General features: G+C 39.0%; 1 long non-coding RNA gene across 1 annotated transcript in view; it reads right to left on the bottom strand.

The window, feature by feature from the left end:
* LOC110266588 overlaps positions 1–12,248 on the bottom strand; it is a 23,040-nt gene extending 10,792 nt beyond the window's left edge. The window contains exons 1-2 of the long non-coding RNA XR_002354009.1: positions 12,097–12,248; positions 7,055–7,058 (exon numbers count right to left, since the gene is read on the bottom strand). This is a non-coding gene — a long non-coding RNA (uncharacterized LOC110266588). The remainder of the gene's footprint in view (positions 1–7,054; positions 7,059–12,096) is intronic.

Here is a 22,515-nt window from a genome sequence, read left to right as displayed (position 1 = left end):
AAGATCACTACTCGGCCATCTATTTCAAAAGAGTATGTTCCTGAAAAAGCATCTAATTTAAACCTTGAGGTCTTCAGGAATGACCTTCCGAGTAGGATTGATGATGGCTTGTCTGAGTCATTTTGGGGTATTTCTAGGATATAAAAATCAGTGGGGAACGTGAGTCCCTTAATGCCCACTAATACATCTTCAGCGACTCCAGCCACTGTAATAATGCTTTTATCTGCTAACACAAAACGAGCTGCCGACCTTTTTAAGGGGGGAAGCCTTAAAATATCATATATAGACAAAGACATTATACTCACACATGCTCCTAAATCACACATGCAATCAGAAAATACTACACCACCAATAGTACAATTAACCATACAAGGACCTGGGTCACTACACTTTTCAGGTAAACCACCCATTAAAGCAGATATGGAACTTTCTAAAGGAATAGTTTCTAATTCATTAATTTTGTCCTTATGTATACATAAATCTTTTATAAACTTTGCATACTTAGGTACCTGTTGAATAACATCAAATAGAGGAACAGTTACCTAAACCTTTTTGAATATCTCTACCATTTTTGGATCAGGTTCCAGCTGCTTCCTGGGCTTCCTTGCAAGTTGTGGAAATGGAATAGGAGTAGTGTCTTCTGCAGTGTCTGCGCCTTTTGATGCTTCCTCCTGTGGTTGAGCTTCTTCTTTTTTAGCTATGTCCTGTATGTCATCTTTCTCTTCAACATCTTCTATTTCCACTACCTCTTCAGCTGAGGTGTATTCTGGTGGGCTTGGCTCCTCCTGGTTCCTCTCCTGCAGTGTGGTTCCGGACCTTAGGGTGATGACATTAATACCACGCTTGGGATTGGGTAATGGTTTAGAGGAAATTCCACTGGAGCTCAAAGGTTGGTTATTGGAGTTATTCATTGATCCAATCTGGGAGACAAGAGCTTGCAAAGTAGCGTTCAGACCATTTAGAGTGGCATTAATGTTATTTTCTATGGTCTGTTGTCTCCGATCAATAGATTGTAGTAAGTCATCATTAGCAGAAGAAGAAGGATAGGTAATTTGAGAGGTCTACTGTTGGGTATTCTGTGGTCCTTGGGATTACCTCAGGTGAGGTGCTCTGTAAGGCTGGTACTGGTTCTGCTACCTGTTGTTGTTGTTATTCCACCTCTGATTTCCCTGATTATCTCTGCCTCCTCTGTTGTTGTTGTCCCTCCAATTCTGGTTAGAATTGTCCTGCCATTCATGGTTGTAATTGCCTCTTTGATTGTACCCTTGGTTGGGGCGGTCATAGAAATTATGAGTGGCTGCCACGGTGTTGTCTTCCTGCTGGAGCTGCGGACACTCATCTGTATAATGGCTATAATCTGCACAGACTCTGCAAACTCTTTGTGGGACTAACTGTTGGTTTTGCTGTGGAGGAGAAGGTTGAGCTTGCTAAACTTGTTGTTGATTCAATTGCATCTGCTTCAGCAAGTTGGTCATTTCACAGATACTATCAGTTAAAGCAGTAGTCTCTCTGCTAGAGGATACTTCTGCAACGGCTTTTGCACGGCCTTGTTTCTGCCTGTGGTTCCTAGTAGATTCAGCTAAGTCGCTGATCAATTGCCATGCCTCATCAGTGGTCTTGTACTTTTTCATAGACCCATTGCTAGCACTTTCCAATGTGGTCTTATCTTGGGGCCTCATGCCCTGTGTGACGTAGCTGAGTAACACTATCTTATCAATCATATGGTGGGGGAAAGCTTCCAGAAGATTATTGAAGCACTCCCAGTACTCATAGAGAGTTTCAGATTCATCCTGAACAATCATGGAAATATCTTTCCTCAGTTTATCAGTAACTTCAGCTGGAAAAAACTTTTCCGAAAATTCTCTTCTGAGTGTATCCCAGTTGGATACAGTTGCTGCGGGTTTAGTGTAGTACCACTCTCTTGCCTTTTCCTCAAAAGAAAATGGGAAGGCTTTCAGCAAAATTGATGTTTCATCTGCACCATCACGCCTGACAGTAGAACAGGCTGCTTGAAAATCTCTCAGGTGCTTGATAGGCTCTTGAGCAGGTAAGCCATGAAACTTGGGCATCAAATTGAGTAGTGCGGTCTTTATTTCAAAGTCTGTAGCCACCGCTGGATGATGCACTTGAAACGGTTGCATTGTAAAATCAAGGGCTTCAGCCTCCTGGATAGTAACTCTCCTAGGTGCTGCCATGTCACCTATACGTAAATCAACCGAATCAGAAGAACGGGGGCTGGTTTCTTCCTCAAATGACGTTTCAGATCTGCCCTCAGAGAGGACTAACCAATGCCGAGCTTTCCTTATTTGTGAAATAGTTCTTTCAATCTCAGGATCGAATACTGGCAAGCTTGGATCAGGAAGTGAACGCGTCATCTAGCGAAAGAAACAAGCAGCTCATAGTAGCAAAATAAAATAAAATGCAAATAAATAAAATCCAATCAATAACTTTAGCACTCTATTGCAACTCCCCAGCAACGGCGCCAAAAATTGATGTTGGCAGAAATTGGCGAGTTAAGAATTGTTATAAGATATACGTTGCAAGTATAGTTCTCAACCAACCAGAAATCCGCTTATCAATTTAAAAAGGGTGTCACAGAAATTAAAGTTAAAATACTGGGAGTATGAATCCCAGGTCGTCTCCCAACGAGTTGCAGGAAAGTGTGCTATTTTATTAATCAGATGGTTTTCAAAAAAGATTTGAGTTGAATGACAGGAAATTAAATCAGAGAATTAATGTATTTTAAATAAAAGCTTTGACTGGGAGTAGATTAGTTAGAAGCCCTATTCTTGTTGCAGTACTTTCAATAATAATTGATAATTGGGGATTGTTCTATTTAGTTATTCCTTACTAGGTAAGGGAAAGTCAAACAAGTTGGAATGTTGTTTCTATTCACAAGTCCCAGTCCGCTTACTTGGAAGGACTGGCGTTAGTGACTAGAGAGCAATCCAACAATAAACCCAATTACAATTTCTCCTTTGAGCATTCCAACTCAAAGGTTCCTTTCAATCAACTCCCCATCAAGTTAGGGAACTACTCACTCATTGTGAATGTGGAATTCATACATAGGAAAGGGAACTAAAGAAAGACATGATAAATAAAACTCAAAGAAATTAATTAAAAATAAAAATAATTCTTGTATTAATAAATTCTAAAATAATCCAATAGTAAAATTAAGTAAATTGAAGGACATGGAAGAGTAAAGCCAAGTAAAGAAAACGAACTAGAATGATGAAGTCTTGATGAGGTAATAACTCTTCTCAAAATCCCAATGCAAAAAGCAATAGAAATAAAAATCCTAAGAACTATGAATGTGTAGAGAGAAAAAAAAACCTAGAGGAGAGGAAAACTAGATCTGAAAAACTAAAACTATGTGAAATGAATGTTGTTGTTGGTTTCTACATGTTCTCTGGCTCTAGTCTGCTTTTCTGGGCCGAAAACTGGTTCAAAATAGGGCCCAAAATCGCCCCCAGCGATTCTGCAGATTATGCAGATCGCGCACGTCACGCGATTGCGTCATTCATGCGGACGCGTCATTCGGCGTTTTGCTTCTCCACGCGGGCGCGTCGTCCACGCCTCCGCGTCGCTTGTGCTATTCCATCCGCGCGGTCGCGTGAGCCATGCAGCCACGTCACTTCTCGCTGGTCATCTCCTTAATTTCTTGTGTTCCTTCCATTTTTGCAAGCTTCCTTTCCAATCTCCAACTCATTCGTGCCCTATAAAGCCTGAAACACTTAACACACAGATCACGGCATCGAATGGAATAAAGGAGAATTAAAATACATAATTAAAAGTCTCTAGGAAGCAAGTTTTCAATCATGTAATAATTTTAGGAAGGAAATATAAATGCATGATGATTATATGAATAAGTGGGTAAAGATCATGATAAAACCACACAATTAAACACATTATAAACCATAAAATAGTGGTTTATCAATGAAGCATGCGTACGCTGACAGTGACAGATCCAGAAAATTTTGATAGTGGGAGCAAAATATATATAACATAGTAATAATTTGGGTTTAGCTAATATGTGTCCTAAAGACACATGACAATCTTAGTATTAGTGGAAGGTTTTAAATTTTTTCATTTAATAACTACAAAATAAATACATTAAAAACTTAAGTTTTTTAAATTTTTTAATGATAATACTTGATTTCATGTGCTTATGCTAAGCCTTGAGTTACCCACTTAAGTGCTTGTAGAATTGAGGAATTGGCGAGTGAATTGAAGGCCCTAGGAATGGCCCCTTTTGGTGCATCATATGCAGGACACCCCACGTATCACGCATGGGCTTCAATTGGCATGTTTGGCCTCTATTTGCTTTCCAAGTACAACATATAGCTCCCCACATTTGATGTGTGGTTGCATTTCGCACTCTCTAGCCTCTTTTTGCTTCCCATGTACAACACATACCCACGTATGATGCATGGTTGCATTTGGCACTCTCTAGCCTATGTTTGCTTCCCAACTACAACGCATGGTGAGGCACGTTATACGCATGGCTTCATGTGGCAAAGGTTGGCCTCTGTTTGCTTTGGCAAGTAGCACGCATGGCTTACCACGTATGATGCAAGGCTTCAATTGGTGTCTTCTTGTCCAGAGAGTTCTCTGTTTATTCCAGAGAGCTTTCTGGTTGATTCTTCCATCTTCTACCTCTCCTTTTTTATGATTCTTAGCCTCTTCTTCCTTCAATATATTTTTCTAACTTTTCTGCAAATTCTTTTGTAACAAATGAATTCAAATTAACTCAAAGTAATGTATTGACATTTTCTTAAGAAAAAGTTTTGGTTCTTCATCTAAAAGACTGGAATGTGTTAGAAAATAATTCTCTTCTGACTTGAATTCTCTTAATATCTTGAAAATGTTAATTAATTGAACTAAGCTTGAAAACTTCTTCTCATGATTCTTAGGTTTTGAACTTGGACTTGATAAGTGACATCGAATAAACAAAGTTTAGTTCTTGAGAATTGTGTGGTTTTTAAATCAGTGAACATTCTTAACCTCCTGTCACAATTAATTAATCAAGGAATTGATAATTGATTAGGATTAGAAAAATTGAATTACCAAGGAATTGGAGTTTGATTATTTATGATTTTCCATAAGTACATCTTTGCATAATCAAGGTAGAGAGTAAAAAGCATTTTTCCGGAAGTTTCAACATCTCTGAACCCTTAATTCTCTTAATCATATTGTTTTGTCACTCGTTTATTATTGCTTTTGTTAAATTCCATGTTTTTATGCTAAGTATTCTTGAAACCCTAAGTCTTGATTGTCTGACTAGAATAATCAATTCACTATTACTTGCTTAATCCGTTAATCCTCGTGAGAACGATAACCCACTCCCATGGTATTACTTAAGACGATTCAGAGCACTTGCCGATAGTTTTTGGTTTGTAAAATATGCATCACCTGTTACCTAGATTATTTTTTTATCAATAATTAATGAAGGCTTATTTGTTGTAATTTTTTTAGTGGGAGTACATAAGGAGTACATAGTATATAAAGTGTAATAACTCAACAGATATTTTTTAAGGGATTTTTCATTCTCTTCAACAATGAGAAGAACTTATTTTTCTCTCTCTTAATCCCTTCTGGTTTATCAAACCATCAACATCACAGCTTGAACAGCTTAGGACATGAGATTTTCTTCATGGTGCGGTGAGCGCAGGGTTTTCCCTAATTTTTCTTTTGACATTTCCTTCCCCCATTCTTACCCCTTCCTTCAAACTCATCCAATAGAGTTTGATGAGAGGCTATTTTGCAATATTCTTTCTTGGTGAACATAGTTGTTCCGATCAACGAGTTGAAAGGAAGAATATATGAATCCTTATTACTCTGTGATTCATTGATTTCTCAAAATGGCGAACATGGTAAACAGATCCTCGAGTGCTGGTTTTGACAATCAGAGCAATGCCAATACCCCTTCCTTCAAACTCATCCAATAGAGTTTGATGAGAGGCTATTTCGCAAGATTCTTTCTTGGTGAACATAGCTGTTCCGATCAACGAGTTGGAAGGAAGAATATCTGAATCCTTATTACTCTGTGATTCATTGATTTCTCAAAATGGCGAACATAGTAAACAGATCCTCGAGTGCTGGTTTTGACAATCAGAGCAATGCCAATCTCCTCGATCAACTCATGAATCTTCAATCTCAAATTTTGAAGAACACCACAAGTCCGATTCAATATCAATCAAACTCCTATTTTCTCCATCCTAGAGAAAATCTAGGTAGTAGAGGTCTTGGAGCAACATTGGCATGCTCTCATTGTAACAAGCAAGACCACGCAGAAGATGTGTGCTATAAGAAGCATGGGTACTCCTCCCATTTCTATCAACGGCAGCAACATAACACCACCATCAATTACGTGATCACTGAGGGGTATGATGATATACTCGGTAACAAACAATCCCAACTCAATTGTCTCCAAGAGAACACTGGAATATCAAGATCTAGGTTCACTCCAGAGCAAAGATTTACCTTGTTAGAGTTAATCAAAGACAAAAGTGTGTAGCAACAACCTCATAATGCAAACCAAATCTTCACTAATTCGATTCAGACCTCCACTTCAGGTGAAACTATTGTATTACATTTTAATGTGAGAAATATGAGCATTATCACTCCAAAATCTGCACTATGGGTCATTGACTCCGGTGCAACAGATCATGTGACTTTTAACTTAACAAATTTTGCAAGCTTTTAAAATATTGCTCCAATCAATGTGATATTGCCAAATGGGACCAGAACTATTAGCACCATCATTGGCACAATCACATTCTCTAAAAACTTTTTTCTCAAAAATGTTTTATACATTCCTTCTTTTAATTTTAAACTGATCTCTGTGACAAAATTAACCTCAAACTTACATTGTCAACTGTTAATCAATGATAAGTGTTGTGAGATACAAAATCCCCACATCAAAGATGATTGGCATTACTGAGTGTATAGAAGAGTAATGTACAATGAGTAGAGAACCAGAATTCTCTCACTTTCCCCCTCCTCCAACAAAGCAAGCTTCATTAGCGGCAACCACGACTATTACCCATCCCACAACACTTTCACACACTGAGTACAACAACATTTGGTATCTTAAATTAGCACACATACCCATACATAAATTGATTTTACTGAAGAATATTATCCTTTTATAGATTGTATTGCTTCAAAACTTCCTTGTGACTCATGTCATTTTCCAAAACAAAAGAAATTATCTTTTGATCTTAGTACAACTGAAATAAAAGATTGTTTTGACTTAGTTCATATGGAAATTTGGTGTCCTATTTCTGTCCCTTCTGTAACACCTTACCACACAAAATCTTATGCTTAAGTCATAAGACAGAGGTGATGAGGTATTACGACCTCTAAAAGTAAAAATATATATAATAATAGTTGAAAAGTTTTATATCTAGGAGCCTTTGAAGGAAAGCTCAAAGCAAAAGCCGTAACACTCACGTAAACGGAAACTTGCATACGAAGAAACGTAAGATATATTTGTATGAAATATAGAAAGGGAGTGTCAAAGATATAATTAACAAAGCTTTCAACTCGGTTCGCAAAGATAAACCGGCCAGAACATACAAATAAATAAATAATAAATATATAAGAGGATCCCAAAATGACCCAAAGCAAAAAACGACAACCTGTTTCTCTGAGTCAACCTCTAAGAGGGACAAACATAAAATACAAGGTGGAGAATCTAAATACATATATAAATATAAGTAAAAATAAAACCCTGAGTCCCAAGAGTTCTTCGCTTCATCAGAGTCTCCATAATACAGAGTGGTGCTTCTCAACTTGCATCTGAAAAACAACAATATTGTATGGAATGAGAACCGGAGTTCTCAGTATGGTTAAGGTGCCCACATATATAATAAATAAGGTCTCAGGAAAGCCAGAGGCAATTCTAGAACACCGCACTCAGATTATAACACCTAAAGGGATAAATTGAACCATAAATTTGGTAAAACTCTCTAAGGTGCCCAAGTCACAGTATAACTCTAACCCTGTAGTTTACTTTCACTTACACCTAACATAATATTCTATACATTTTACCATTCACTAACAAGTCATTGCTAACCAGGGGCGGAGCTAGATAAAATATTAGAGGGGGGCCAAAAATATTTATACAATAAAATAAGACTAAAATAAAATTTTAAGGGGGCTAAACTGAAATTTACATATAATTTACATGTAAAAAAATTAAAATTAGGGGGCCATTGCCCCCCTTTCCTACCACTTGGCTCTGCCCCTATTGCTAACCAACCCTTACCACTTATCCAACCAGTCTCGGCCTATGGCCCAAATCAAACCAGCTCGGCCTCCAGTCCAAATAAACTTAACCCAATCTTTGGCCCATTTCAAAACAAATCATCATTACTATTTATCCACCACCAAAGTACTCAAACCAGAAAGACAATCACAAAAACAAGCAATTACAAGACAAACCCATTTAAGGTGTAGTTACAGCAAGCATCACAGTTACCAGTTAAACAAAAATTATCAGATAGGCAAAACAAAAAAATTATGCACACCCAAACAGCAAACAAATGCAACATGATGCATGCCTGTCCTACTGACCGTAAGCTCACGTGTAGGTTAAATCGCCAGAACCTGATACATCTGGTAGCTAACCTAGACATTTGTCTTTAGGTTGCGCATCTCCAGGAGGATCATAAACAAAGGAGAGTGCCTTTCCACATCGAAGGAGTATGCCTTTCCACCTTCTCCTGGTGGATATACAAAGGAGAGTGCCTTTCCACATCGAAGTAGTGTGTCTTTCCACCTTGCAGCCAGAGAAGAATGTGGGGGAAACAATACGAAGGAGAGTGCCTTTCCACATTCTCCACATCCCCATCACGACAAGAGAGGGAACTTTCATCCTCAACTTGCCATCCGAACACATTTTCAAGTTAACATGCAAGTGGGTTCGCACCCCAAACCTTACCATCTCGACCATTCTGTCCATACCAATCATTGACAGTCTCAACATTCACCCCTAAATTCTAATTCAGTAACATCTTCGCACTTTTTATTCTTAATTCGTCATTTTCCAAGTTTACTTCACCAAACCTCTTAAACCTCTATTTTTAGCAAAATCAAATTCAGTCAACGTTTTAAGGTTACAAACCTCTCACCAACACACCATATCACAATCATACTGCCTCCATAAATTACCATAATCAACTATACCTCATTTCTACATAATTCTCAAGCATGAACTTCACAATTATAACAATAATTCATCCTCAATCATTTACCTATACATATCCATCATTTCTAACATATCAAACATCATTAACCATCATTTATCATCCTACTCTTATTATATACAATAACCACCAACAAATATTTAATCCATATCAACAATCATCATTAAAGGAGCAAGCTAAATATCATACTCATGTATTCACACCTATCCTACGGTCACCTAGCCTAAGTTTTCACAGAACATTATATATTAAATACGAGAAACCTAAACCATACCTTGGCTGATTTCCCAATAACCCAGAACACCTCAAGCGTTTCTGAACCACAAGCTCCACAACTCCATCCCCCTCACCAATGATACCCAGCCTCCAAAGCTAATCCTCTAGCTTCCAATTTCTCAAATTAACTCCAATCGATAACCAATTTCAATCTAACATCACAATTATCACTATAATCAATATAGAGTTCACTAAATCCACATCTCACAAAGGGTTGGAGGGTTCTTACCTGACCCACAGCTCAAACAAGCAAAACCCGACAATACCCGCAGGTTAACTCGAACCTAAACACCGAAATCATGCAATATTAACATAATTTTACATTGAGTTTCGAATTTGGATAAGAGAAAATTTAAAAGGAAAACATGGATTCCTTACCTAACTAAGTCTTGGGCTTTGTAAAGCTCGACATTGCATTCGTGTAGTCGCAAACAATTCGGCGATCGGAGCGAGAAGTTATGTGGAATCAAAGTTTGAGTGAGGGTTTGGCTATGGAAGAGAGTTCTTCCCCCTCCTTGGTGAGTTCACCATTCTTCATGTAGAAATGGGAAGGGAAGGGTCTGATGCTCATTTATTTAATGAGTTGGTTGGGTCCACGGGCCCAGTTTGACCGGTTTCAGCCCGTTTGGTCCTATTTTAGGCCAATTTCTTTAAAATTGGTGTTAAAATGCATATTTTAATTAATTCTACCACATTAAACTCTAAAATTTCATTTTCTAATTTTTTGGATTAATAATTATTTTATTCGCTAATTATTTACTAATCTCTCGGGTTTTACATCCTACCCCCTAACAGAAATTTTTGTTCTTAAAAATTCACTATCAAATCTCCATATACGCCCTCTTGGATTTAACCTACCTCTTACGATTCATTTTGCCATTCTCCCAACATTAATTCAAACACTAATCCATATTCTTCACTCTCATGTACAAGATTATAAACTCAACCAAATTCAAGCCTAAACTATACCTATTTGTTTCATTCTTAGTTTCGTCTAACTCTTTCTCGATGACTACAAACTTCCTTATCCTTCAAGAGTTCGATCTAATTCAAGTTAATCTCTAATCCTTCTCAACTATCTCAAATACTAATCAATTCTTCAATCCCTTAATTGGAGTCAATCCCACAATAACCCAAACCAAACACTCACACTATCCATCTCTGACCTTACGACAGCCCTCGAAATCATTCCATGTCCTCAGTCTCGTTTCTCTCGTCTCTACAATTCTAGAGTCACCAAATTCACTATGCTTCCATAGTGTTACTCTAATTATAAGCCACCAAGATTCTAAATCATTCACTTACTCTGCCAGAACATTCCCTGAATTTCTCCATCTTTCTAACTAAATGTTATCAATCTTTGCCCTTACTGCAAGAGTCCTAATCCCTAGGCATCTCCACCACCTAATCCATTATCGCCTTCATCATAATTCCTAGGTTATCCACTCCATTCCTTCAGCAGTAGCTCACACAGCAGTAGCCATATTCTCCAGAGCAGCTTGAGAATCAATCGTACTACCTTGCTCACATCCATGAGACGCCATCTGGGTCTTGTCCACACCAAACAATTGATATTAAGGTGATTAATCTTAACATCTAAAGTCTAGTGCTTTGAATCTCCAAAGGTAATGCTCATGGACTTTTATGCTATATATGTCAAGCAGACATCCTAAATAGCATGTACACACAGCCAGAGTATGCTCAAAAGCATAATCAGTCCATTTCCCAGGCTCTACGGGAACGAACTGCTCTGATACCATAATGTAACACCCTACCACACAGAATCTTATGCTTAAGTCATAAGACAGAGGTGGTGAGGTATTACGACCTCTAAAAGTAAAAATATATATAATAATAGTTGAAAAGTTTTATATCTAGGAGCCTTTTAAGGAAAGCTCAAAGCAAAAGTTGTAACACTCACGTAAATGAAAACTTGCATTCGAAGAAACGTAAGATATATTTGTATGAAATATAAAAAGGGAGTTTCAAAGATATAATTAACAAAGCTTCCAACTCGGTTTGCGAAGATAAACTGGCCAGAACATATAAGTGTATATATATATATTAGGGGTGTTCGCGGTGTGGTTTGGTTTGGTTTTTGAGAGAAATGTCATCCGATCCGATTGTCTAATTAAACTACGGTTCGGTTTGGTTTGGTTTTTTTGTCGAGGCCATCCGAACCAAACCAAACCAATTAAAATCGGTTTGGTTTGGTTCGGTTTGTTTAGTTTTTTCAATCAATTCAAAAAAAATACTACAATACTATTTCACAAAGTCTTATCCATTGAAATCGACAAACACAAATACACAATTGAAATCAAAAATTCGGTGTCACCCATATTCTCACTTGAACTGACATCAAACTTACTAAACAAATACATTAAACAACAAAATCAATTTACAAGCAATTTACAAAATTATTAACCAACCAGCAACAATACAAACAATAAAGTAATTCAACAAAAGTAATTCAATAATAATTCAGTAATTCAAAACCTCCAACACTTGATCCAAAACCTCCAACACTTGATAAATCATACTAAATCACTTCAAAACTCAAAAGTAATTCAGTAATTCAACAGAATAGAAAAATAAAACAAAACAGAACAGTTTCAGTAATTCAATAGAACAACCAGCAAGGCAGCAACAATGAAATAAGCAAGTCAACAACCAGCAGCAATCCATCAAATATACGTTATTGGCTACTATTTTGTGCTTTATTGTCATCAAAATGTAGTGAAGAGGATTTTCATATCTCTGGATGTATCCTATACCTATGATGATAAAAAAATCAAGAAATAGATTCAGCTTTTATCATAAAACAGGACAATGTAAAATTATAGTCATCTTTGCCTAACAAAAAATAAGCCATAAATTAGAACAACACTAAAATTAAAATAACATAAATTAGAACACCAAACCACAAACTCAAATTAAATAATTAAAATAGAGAACACTATAAACTTAGATAATAAAAATAAGAACACAGAACAAATTTTCAAACAGAAATTATCAAACAGAACCACAAATTACCAAAGCTGTAAGAACAAATTAGAAAGAACAGAACCAAAATTCCTAAACCAAAAATCATATAGCAAAATAAAATAGAACCAATTATTAAAACAGAACTAAGAACAACTAATTAGATCCAAAAAAAATTAGAACAAATAATTTACCTGAAAGCTAAGAGGCATCCCCATTCTAGATGCAGAGGAATGGCTACTGCGATGACTACAACGCGAGGACGACAGTGGCTACGAACTCACGAAGGACAATGAACAATGGCTCTGGTGCGTGGAGTAGACGACGTGCTACTAGAAGAGGTGGTGTGTGGAGGACGACGAGGAGAGAGAACCACTATGACGAAGGGAGAGGGAGAGAAAAGAGCCACACCGCCGCGATGGTGCTGTCCAACGGCATTGATAGTGGGGAAGGGGGAGGAGTTTTTGGCGCTAAGAGGTGGTGAGAGCTTTGAGGATTGGAGACTGGAGAGAGGCTAAGCGGAGTTAGGGTTACTGGTGGCTGTGAAAAGGATAGCCGGTTAGGTCATTTAGAAGGGGGGACTTTTATATAGGTTTTTTAAGAAAACTGGTTCGGTTCGGTTTGGTTAGAGTTTTCAGTATCAAAACCGAAAACCGAACTGAACCGCAAAAATAACTGCAAAACATCATTTTTCAGTTTTTTCAATTTTTGGTTTGTTCGGTTATCGATTTTTTCGGTTCGGTTAGTCGATTTTGTTCGGTTTTGAACACCCCTAAAATATATAAGAGGATCCCAAAATAACCCAAAGCAGAAAATGACAACCTATTTCTCCGAGTCAACCTCTAAGAGGGACAAACATAAAATACAAGGTGGAGAATCTAAATACATATATAAATATAAGTAAAAATACAACCATGAGTCCCAAGGGTTCTTCGCTTCATCAAAGTCTCCAGAATACAAAGTGGTGCTTCTCAACCTGCATCTGAAAAAAACAATATTGTATGGGATAAGAACCGGAAGTTCTCAGTATGGTTAAGTTGCCCATATATATAATAAATAAGGTACCGGGAAAGCCAGAGGCAATCCTAGAATGCCGACATTCAGATTATAACACCTAAAGGGATAAAGTGAACCATAAATTTGGTAAAACTCTCTAAGGTGCCCAAGTCACAGTATAACTCTAACCCTGTAGTTTACTTTCACTTACACCTAACATAATATTCTATACATTTTACCATTCACTAACAAGTCATTGCTAACCAACCCTTACCACTTATCCAACCAGTCTCAGCCTATGGCCCAAATCAAACCAGCTCGGCCTCTGGCCCAAATAAACTCAACCCAATCTCTGACCCATTTCAAAACAAATCATCATTACTATTTGTTCACCACCAAAGTACTCAAAACAGAAAGACAATCACAAACACAAGCAATTACAAGACAAACACATTTAAGGAGCAATTACAGCAAGTATCACAGTTACCAGTTAAACAAAAATTATCAGATAGGCAAAACAAAACAATTATGCACACCTAAACAGCAAACAAATGTAACATGATACATGCCTGTCCTACTGGTCGTGAGCTCACATGTCAGTTAAATCGCCAAAACCTAACACATCAGGTAGCTAACCCAGACATTTGTCTCTAGGTTACGCATCTCCAGGAGGATCACAAACGAAGGAAAGTGCCTTTCCACATCGAAGGAGTGTGCCTTTCCACCTTGCAACCAGAGTAGAATGTGGTGGAAACAATACGAAGGAGAGTGCCTTTCCACCTTCCCCACACCCCCATCATGACAAGAGAGGGAACTTTTGCCCTCAACTTGCTATCGGAACACATTTTCAAGTTAACACGCAAGTGGATTTGCACCCCAAACCTTACCATCTCGACCATTCCAGCCATACCAGTCATTTCCAGTATCAACATTCACCCCTAAATTCTAATTCAGTCACATATTCGCACTTTTCATTCTTAATTCGTCATTTTCCAAGTTTACTTCACCAAACCTCTTAATCCTCTATTTTTACCAAAATCAAATTCAATCAACGTTTTAAGGTTACAAACCACTCACCAACACACCATATCATAACCATACTGCCTCCACAACTTACCATAATCAACTATACCTCATTTCTACATAATTCTCAAGCATGAACTTCATAATTATAACAACAATTCATCCTCAATCCTTTACCTATACATATCTATCATTTCCAACATATCAAACATCATTAACCCATCATTTATCATCCTACTCTTATTATGTACAATAACCACCAACAAATATTTAATCCATATCAACAATCATCATTAAAGGAGCTAGGTAAATATCGTATGTAACACCCTAATTAGCCTAAGCCTTACCTCGCGTCGTAAAGCAAAGGTTAATCAGAGGTCATGACAGTTCTAAGCTCATACGTAGAATATATAGAAGAATAATATAATATCTAGAAGCCCGATGAAAGATATAGCTCAAATATTGGATTTGAAAAGTGCAAACCGTACTATCTTAAGGCATAAGAAATAGAAATGATATAAATAATGTAATAGTATAATAGTATAATGTCATAAGAAACTAGCCTCGACTCGCGGAGTTTAAGCCGGCTAGCCATATACAGATCATATAGAAACTTGACAGTTTTAAAACAGCTTATACAAGTTTTCTCTCACAATACAAGCCTCTAGGCTAAACAAAATACAAAAGAGAGATGTATAAACAGATAACCCAAAAGACTCCAAATAGTCCAGGATCCTCCGCTTCTGTCACCATCCCAAAGCAACTCACCGAGGTAGGCTGCGACTTGCATCTGAAAAATACAACAAAGATATGGTATGAGAACCGGAGGTTCTCAGTATAGTAACAGTACCCAGTGATGTAGGATATAAGACCCCGGGACGCCAAAGGCAATCCTAAGCTCCATATCCATCACAAGATTCAAGATTAAAGCATTCTAAAAACAAATAAGCATAATAGTAACCTCATCATAAAATAAACCGGGTAATCTATCTTAAGGAATTTCTACTCTAACCATACACCACTGTCCCACAGCCTTCACCAACCTATCCTCCATGCGATCCCATCGCCACCGCCTTCCGAACCTCCTCAATCCTAGTAGAAAGCATAATTAATAACAATGCAAGTAATTCACAAGTAAAAGCATACAAGGCAAGTAGATCAAGTAAGCAATTAGACATGTTAATCAATTAGGCATACAAATTCAAGTCGGCAAAGCAAGCAAACAGATAGAAAATGCATATGATGAATGCCTACCCTACTGGCTATGATATCACATTGTCGGTTCAACTACCAACCTGACACATCTCCATGGAGATGTCGCCCTTCGGATTACTCATATGGGAACACCCGAGATATAGTGCCGGGATCACTGTCCAGGTAATGGCGCCTGCACGCTATATAGGTCCGAAGGGATGCGAACGGGATACTCTTGCCACAGACCTCACATCTCAACGCAAGCGGGATGAACCACCGCCCTTATGCTGCCACCGCTACCTCGACAGGTGGGATCCAACCGTCGTCGCTGCCGGGTGCATAGCGTCTCATTTTCTCAGTAAAAATAATATTTCAGTGGTTTTCAAAAAACATTTTCAGTACACAGAGATCCATCATCTCAATCCGAGTCCTTGACTCACCTCAACCACTGTCCCTTTCATAACTCAGTTTCCAATGTCAAAAGTTCATCATTCCTTATCTCATATATCACTCATCCTCCACCCAACGTCAAAACATTCTCAGCACGCCAGAAACCTAGCCTCCGTTTTCTAAGTTATCATAAAACCGTGTTCTAGCAACCTTAAGTTACATCCCTTGTTCTAATACTCAAAATTAAGCCCAAAACTCTTAAAATGGTGTTTTAGAAGCTTACAACCTTGTTGGGAAGGTAGAATAGTTGAAAACAAATTAATTTTTGAGGAGCAGGACATGTGCGGCGGCACAAAGGTCTGTGCATGCGCACACTCCTGAGAGTTTTTAAATGCGTGCGTACGCACAGGGGTGTGCGTACGCACAGGTGTCAATTTTTACAAGGATCTGTGCACTCGCACAACCTGTGCCAATGCCCCCAACCAATAGACATTCCCGACGTGTGCATCCGCACAGGTTGAAGTTTTTCCTTAGATGTGTGCGCGCACAAGCTGTGCTGGCGCTGCGAACAGAACGCACTTCCCTGCCTGTGCGTGCGCACAGATGTGTGTGTCCGCACAGGTCAAAATATTTGCAGGCTGTGCGTCCGCATGAGGGTGTGCACCTGCACACATCAGAAATCATGAAATTCTGCAACTTTGCAGAATTTCAGATTTTTGACACCAACTTTGATAGATCATAACTTCCCCTACAAAATTCCAACTTTCACAAATTTTATATCGATCTAAAGAGTTTTCAAAGATCTTTGATTATAAATAAATTTCAATCAATTTTGAAACCTGAGGCAAAAGTTATGATCGTACAAAGTTCATCAAAAACCCAGTTTTACCAAACTTCACAATTTCCAAAATTTATTACCATACCTATACCAAACCACATCAAGCCATTCAAGACACCACTTTTCATCAAAATGTACCTGTTGTATCATAATATACCAACCTTACCACATTCTCCTTCTCATTTCATTACTCTCAATTCCAACATCAATTATATAACACTTATGATCAAAATCACCATCAAACCCACCATTTCATAAATCACAACACTATAATTATCATAAGGAACCAACTTCCAATCCATACAATCATTCAACAACATCATATCATTAAAATTCATCACAATTCAACCCAACAATTCATCAATTCATCAACATTTAACACACCAACCATCATTTTAGTTCAACCTATCTTATTCGTCACTAGCCTATGTGTCCATGAATATTATATACTACATAGAGGAAACCGAAACCATACCTTGGCCGATTCCCCTTTATGCACCAAAACTCAAATTGATCACCAAATAGCTTTTAACCAATTTCCAAGCTTTCACTTCCACTCCAATAAGCACAATTAAGTTCCAAGAGCTTCCAAAGCCACAATAATCAATCTATGTACATATAAATCACCTCAAATCAACCTAGGATTCCAATTAAACATAATTTCACAAGGTTTTAGTAGCTCTTACCTTCTCCAACAGATTTACTAGCAAGAATCCAAGGCTAAGCAAGGATTAGAGCAAACCTAAACACCAAGAATCACAAAAACTCATTTAATCAAAAACCCTATATACCCAAAATTTTGAGGAGAGAAGTTGAGAGGGATTCGAGCTTTCCTTACCGGTTTCTTATATGGGTTTTATAGAGCTTTTCACAAGGAACACGTAGCCGCAAACGGTGCGGCGATCGGAGCTCTCTAGCTCAAGGTATGAGCTTTGCAAGTTTGAAGTGAATAGTAACAATGGTGGAAAGCTCTCACCTCTCTCCTCACTTCAGCTGCTGTTGTGTTTAAGTTATGAGGGTGAATGTGGCTGAAATGGGTTCACTTAAGTGTATTTATATGTTGGGCTTGGGCCCAACTTAGGCCTGGTCCAACCCGTTAGCATTTTTAGCCCGTTTGGCCCAACTTCGGGCCAAACCTTTAAAATTAATGCTCGGTTTTCCATTTCTAATGTTTTTGCCGGTTTTCACTTTTTCTCATACGGTACCGGGAAGACTTGAACCGGTTCAACTGCCGGTTCACGGTCTTTCATGGTTTTTTGCAGAAGGCACATTTTCTGACTCAGAAAAACCCACTGAGTCCAAAAATCACCTTTAAATCCTCAAATTCTCTCTCTAACTTTTTGGAATCTAATTTGGGCAATTAATCACTTAATTAACCGGTTGATTAGTTGCGGTTCTTACATTCTCCCTACCAAATAAGAAATTTTGCCCTCAAAATTTGAATTACCTGGGAAAAAGCTCAGGATAATCCTTTCGCATATCAGACTCCAATTTCCAAATGTGCTCTTCTACTCCTGCTCGCTCCCAAGCAACTTTAACCAATGGAACACCCTTTCCTCGCAGCTTCTTCACACTAGTGTCATCGATCCTCACTGGTGTTACTTGGAAAGTCAAGTTCTCTTCCAACTCGACCGATTCAGGCTCCAACACATGAGCCGTATCCGGCATGTAATTACAGAGCTGTGACACGTGGAATACGTCATGCAAGTTAGACAGATGAGGTGGCAAAGCGACTTGATACGCCACCGGCCCAAATCTTTTTAGAATCTCAAACGGTTCTATGTATCTTGGGTTCAACTTATTGGTCTTGATTGCTCTTCCAATCCCAGTTGTTGGTGTAACCCTAAGGAATATGTGTTCTACTACTTCAAACTCTAACGGTTTCCTTCTCTAATCCACATAATTTTTTTGTCGGCTCTGAGTAGTCAAAATCCTTTCTCGTATTCTCTTAATATTCTCAGTAGTCTCTGCTACCACATCTGGACCCAATACACTTACTTCACCAAATTCATACCAACAAAGTGGAGATTGGCACTTCCGTCCATACAAGGCCTCATACGGAGCCATCCTAATACTCGCATGAAAACTGTTGTTGTATGCAAACTCATCCAATGGCATGTAATGATCCCAATTCTCAGGTTGATCCAACACACATGCTCTTAGCATATCTTCCAACGTCTGAATAGTCCTTTCTGATTGTCCATCTGTTTGCGAATGATATGTGGCATAGCTTTGTACCGAAAGCTCTTTGGAAAGCTCCCCAAAACCTTGATGTAAATCGGGGATCACGGTCCGATACTATGCTTGATAGCACACCATGCAACCTTACTATCTCCCTGATGTACAATCTTGCTAACTCTTCCATAGAACAGTTTACTCTGATAGGCAGAAAATGAGCGAACTTGGTTAGGCGATCCACGATCACCCAAATTGCATCAACTCCCGACCTAGTCCTCGGTAAACCGGTCACAAAATCTATAGCAATTCCTTCCCACCTCCACTGAGGAATCTCAAGGGGTTGTAGCATTCCTAACTGTTTCTGGTGCTCTATCTTTATCTTCTGGCAAGTTAAACACTTGGATACTACGGTTGCTACATCACCTTTCATCCCAGGCCACCAGAACATCCTCTTCAAGTCATAATACATCTTCGTGCTTCTGAGATAAATAGAAAACCCACTGTTGTGAGCCTCCGACAGCAAGTCTCGCCTCAAACTCCCAACATTCGATATGCAAATTCTTCCCTTGTATCTCCATAACCCTTCATCATCCTTAGTGAATTCTTTGCGCCTCTTATCACCAACTAGTTGGAACAATTGTTGAAGCTTCTGCTCATCTTGTTGAGCTCTTTGTATTTCTGATTTAAACGTGCTTGAGATTTGTAGCTGGTTCAAACAAGCTCTCCCGGCAACTTCACCAATATCCAGCTTAAGATCCATGAACTTATCTACTAGCTCTTCTTCCTTGATTCTCATCCAAGCAATTGTTAAAGATTTCCGACTCAGAGCGTCTGCTACTACGTTTACCTTTCCAGGGTGATAACTCAACTCGAAATCATAATCTTTAAGCAATTCCATCCACCTCCTCTGGCGCATATTTAGCTCTTTCTGATCAAAGATATACTTGAGACTCTTATGATCAGAAAAGACACTAAACTTTACTCCGTACAAGTGGTGTCTCCAAATCTTCAATGCAAACACAATTGCCGCTAATTTCAAGTCATGCATGGGGTAATTCATCTCATGCGGTCTCAGCTGACGCGATGTGTAGGCCACCACATTCCGATGTTGTATCAACACGTAACCCAAACCTTTCAGTGACGCATCACAATATACTTCAAACGGTTCATGCGGTTCCGGTAAGATTAGAACAGGTGCTGAAGTTAACCTCTGCTTTAAAGTCTGAAAACTCTCTTCGCACTCCGACGCCACACGAATGACACTTCTTCCCTTGTCAACTTTGTCATTGGTAGCGCAATCCCGGAAAATCCTTCGATAAATCTCCGGTAATATCCGGCTAAACCCAAAAAGCTCCTGACTTCCATCACAGTCGTCGGTCTTTCCCATTCCATCACCGCTTCTACCTTAGAAGGATCCACCGCTATTCCTCCTTTGCTCACCACATGACCTAAGAACTTTACTTCATCCTTCTAGAACTCGCACTTCGACAACTTTCGCTCCTTTAGAATTTGTAGCACAATCCTCAAGTGCTCCTCATGTTCTTTTGCCGTATTAGAGTAAACCAAGATATCATCTATGAAAACCACCATAAATTTGTCCAAAAAGGGACAAAAGACTCTGTTCATGTAATCCATGAAAACAGCAGGTGCATTCGTTAACCCAAAGGACATTACCGCAAACTCGAAGTGTCCATAGCATGTCCTAAACGCAGTCTTAGGAATATCATCCTCCTTCACCCTTATCTGATGGTAACCGGATCTCAAATCTATCTTAGAAAACACTCCAGCTCCTTGTAATTGATCCATCAAGTCATCTATCCTTGGCAGCGGGTACTTGTTCTTCACAGTCACTTTGTTCAACTATCGGTAATCCACACACAATCTCATTCCTCCATCCTTCTTCTTTACCAAAAAAACTGGCGCTCCCCACGGTGATACACTCGGTCGAATGAACCTCTTATTCAGAAGCTCTTCCAACTGAGTCTTTAACTTTGCCAGCTCTATCGGAGCCATTCTATACGGCGAAATCGACACTGGTCTGGCTTCCAGCACCAATTAGATCACAAATTCAATTTCCCTCTGAGTTGGAAACTCAGGGATATCTTCCGGGAATACTTTTGGAAAATCTCTAACCACTGGTATCTGATCTAAGTTCTGGGCATCACCCAACGTATTAGCAGCAAACAGAATATAACCCTAACACTCCTCCCCACTACAATGCACCATTACAGAGCTCAGGTAATACCCCGTAGCTACCACTTCCCCATTCTCTCCTTCTGGCATAAACCGAATGGTCTGCTCAAAACAGTCCAACAAAACCCAATTCTTCGACAACCAATCAAACCCCAAAATCATTTCAAGTCCCACCATTGGTAAATAGATCAAATCATGCATAAAATCTCTACTCTCAAGCTTGAAACCTACTTGTCTACAACCTGACCTAGTCATAACTGTTTGATGCGGAGTATGTACATGCAGATCAAAAGGTAACTCTGACACTTTCAAGCCTAATTCCTCAACTTTAGCAAATGAAATAAACGAATGCGAAGCTCCAGTATCATATAAAGCAACTAAGGATTTATCACCAATTAGGCATATACCTCTCATCAATGGATCCACCTTAGAAGCATCCTTGGCATTCACAGCAAAGACCCGACCTTGATGCTGACTCTGACCTGCATTCTGATTTCTCCCACAAGTGCAATCCCTCACAAAATGACCAGGCAAGCCACAGTTGAAGCACCCACCTATACCAATCTTCCAAGAGTCATATGGATGAAAACGTCCACAACGATCACAAGCTAAATCCGAAGAATCCTTACTCTGATTTTCTCTCCCTTTGCCACGCTGAATCTGGTCATGTATGTTCTTTCTGAAGCCTCCTTGACCTTGAGGCGCATATCCTCCTTTCTTGAAGCTTTGTCCTCTCGGATGAAGGTACTTGCCACGCCCACGACTAGAACTCCCTCCATGAGTATCCTTAGATGCCGCCACGGTCTTGGCATACTCCTCCACTACTCTAGCCTTATTCACCAAGTCGGAGAAGACACGGATCTCCATAGGAGCCACAGCAGTCATAATGTTGTCCTTCAAACCCCTTTGGTACTTAATGCACCTCCAGCTCTCGAAAGTCTCCGGGTCACCCTGACACACACGAGAAAACCTACAAAGCTCTTCGAACTTGTTGGTGTACTCAGCCACAGACATGGAACCTTGCTTCAGCTATATTAACTCTATCTCCTTTGCTTCCCTTGTAGACTCAGGGAAATACTTCTTGTAGAAAGACATTTGGAATACCTCCTATGGAATGTCGGCCTTTTGAAGCTGTAGCAAACGACACTCAGCTTGCCACCAAGGTTGGGCCTCTCTCGCTAGCTGATAAGCGGCAAACTCTACATATTGATTTAGTGGAACATGTTGTGCCTG

Source organism: Arachis ipaensis, chromosome B09 (genome assembly GCF_000816755.2).
Source record: "Arachis ipaensis cultivar K30076 chromosome B09, Araip1.1, whole genome shotgun sequence".
NCBI lineage: Eukaryota > Viridiplantae > Streptophyta > Magnoliopsida > Fabales > Fabaceae > Arachis > Arachis ipaensis.
Note: the sequence above shows the minus strand (reverse complement) of the source record. Positions and strands in the feature narration are given on the sequence as shown.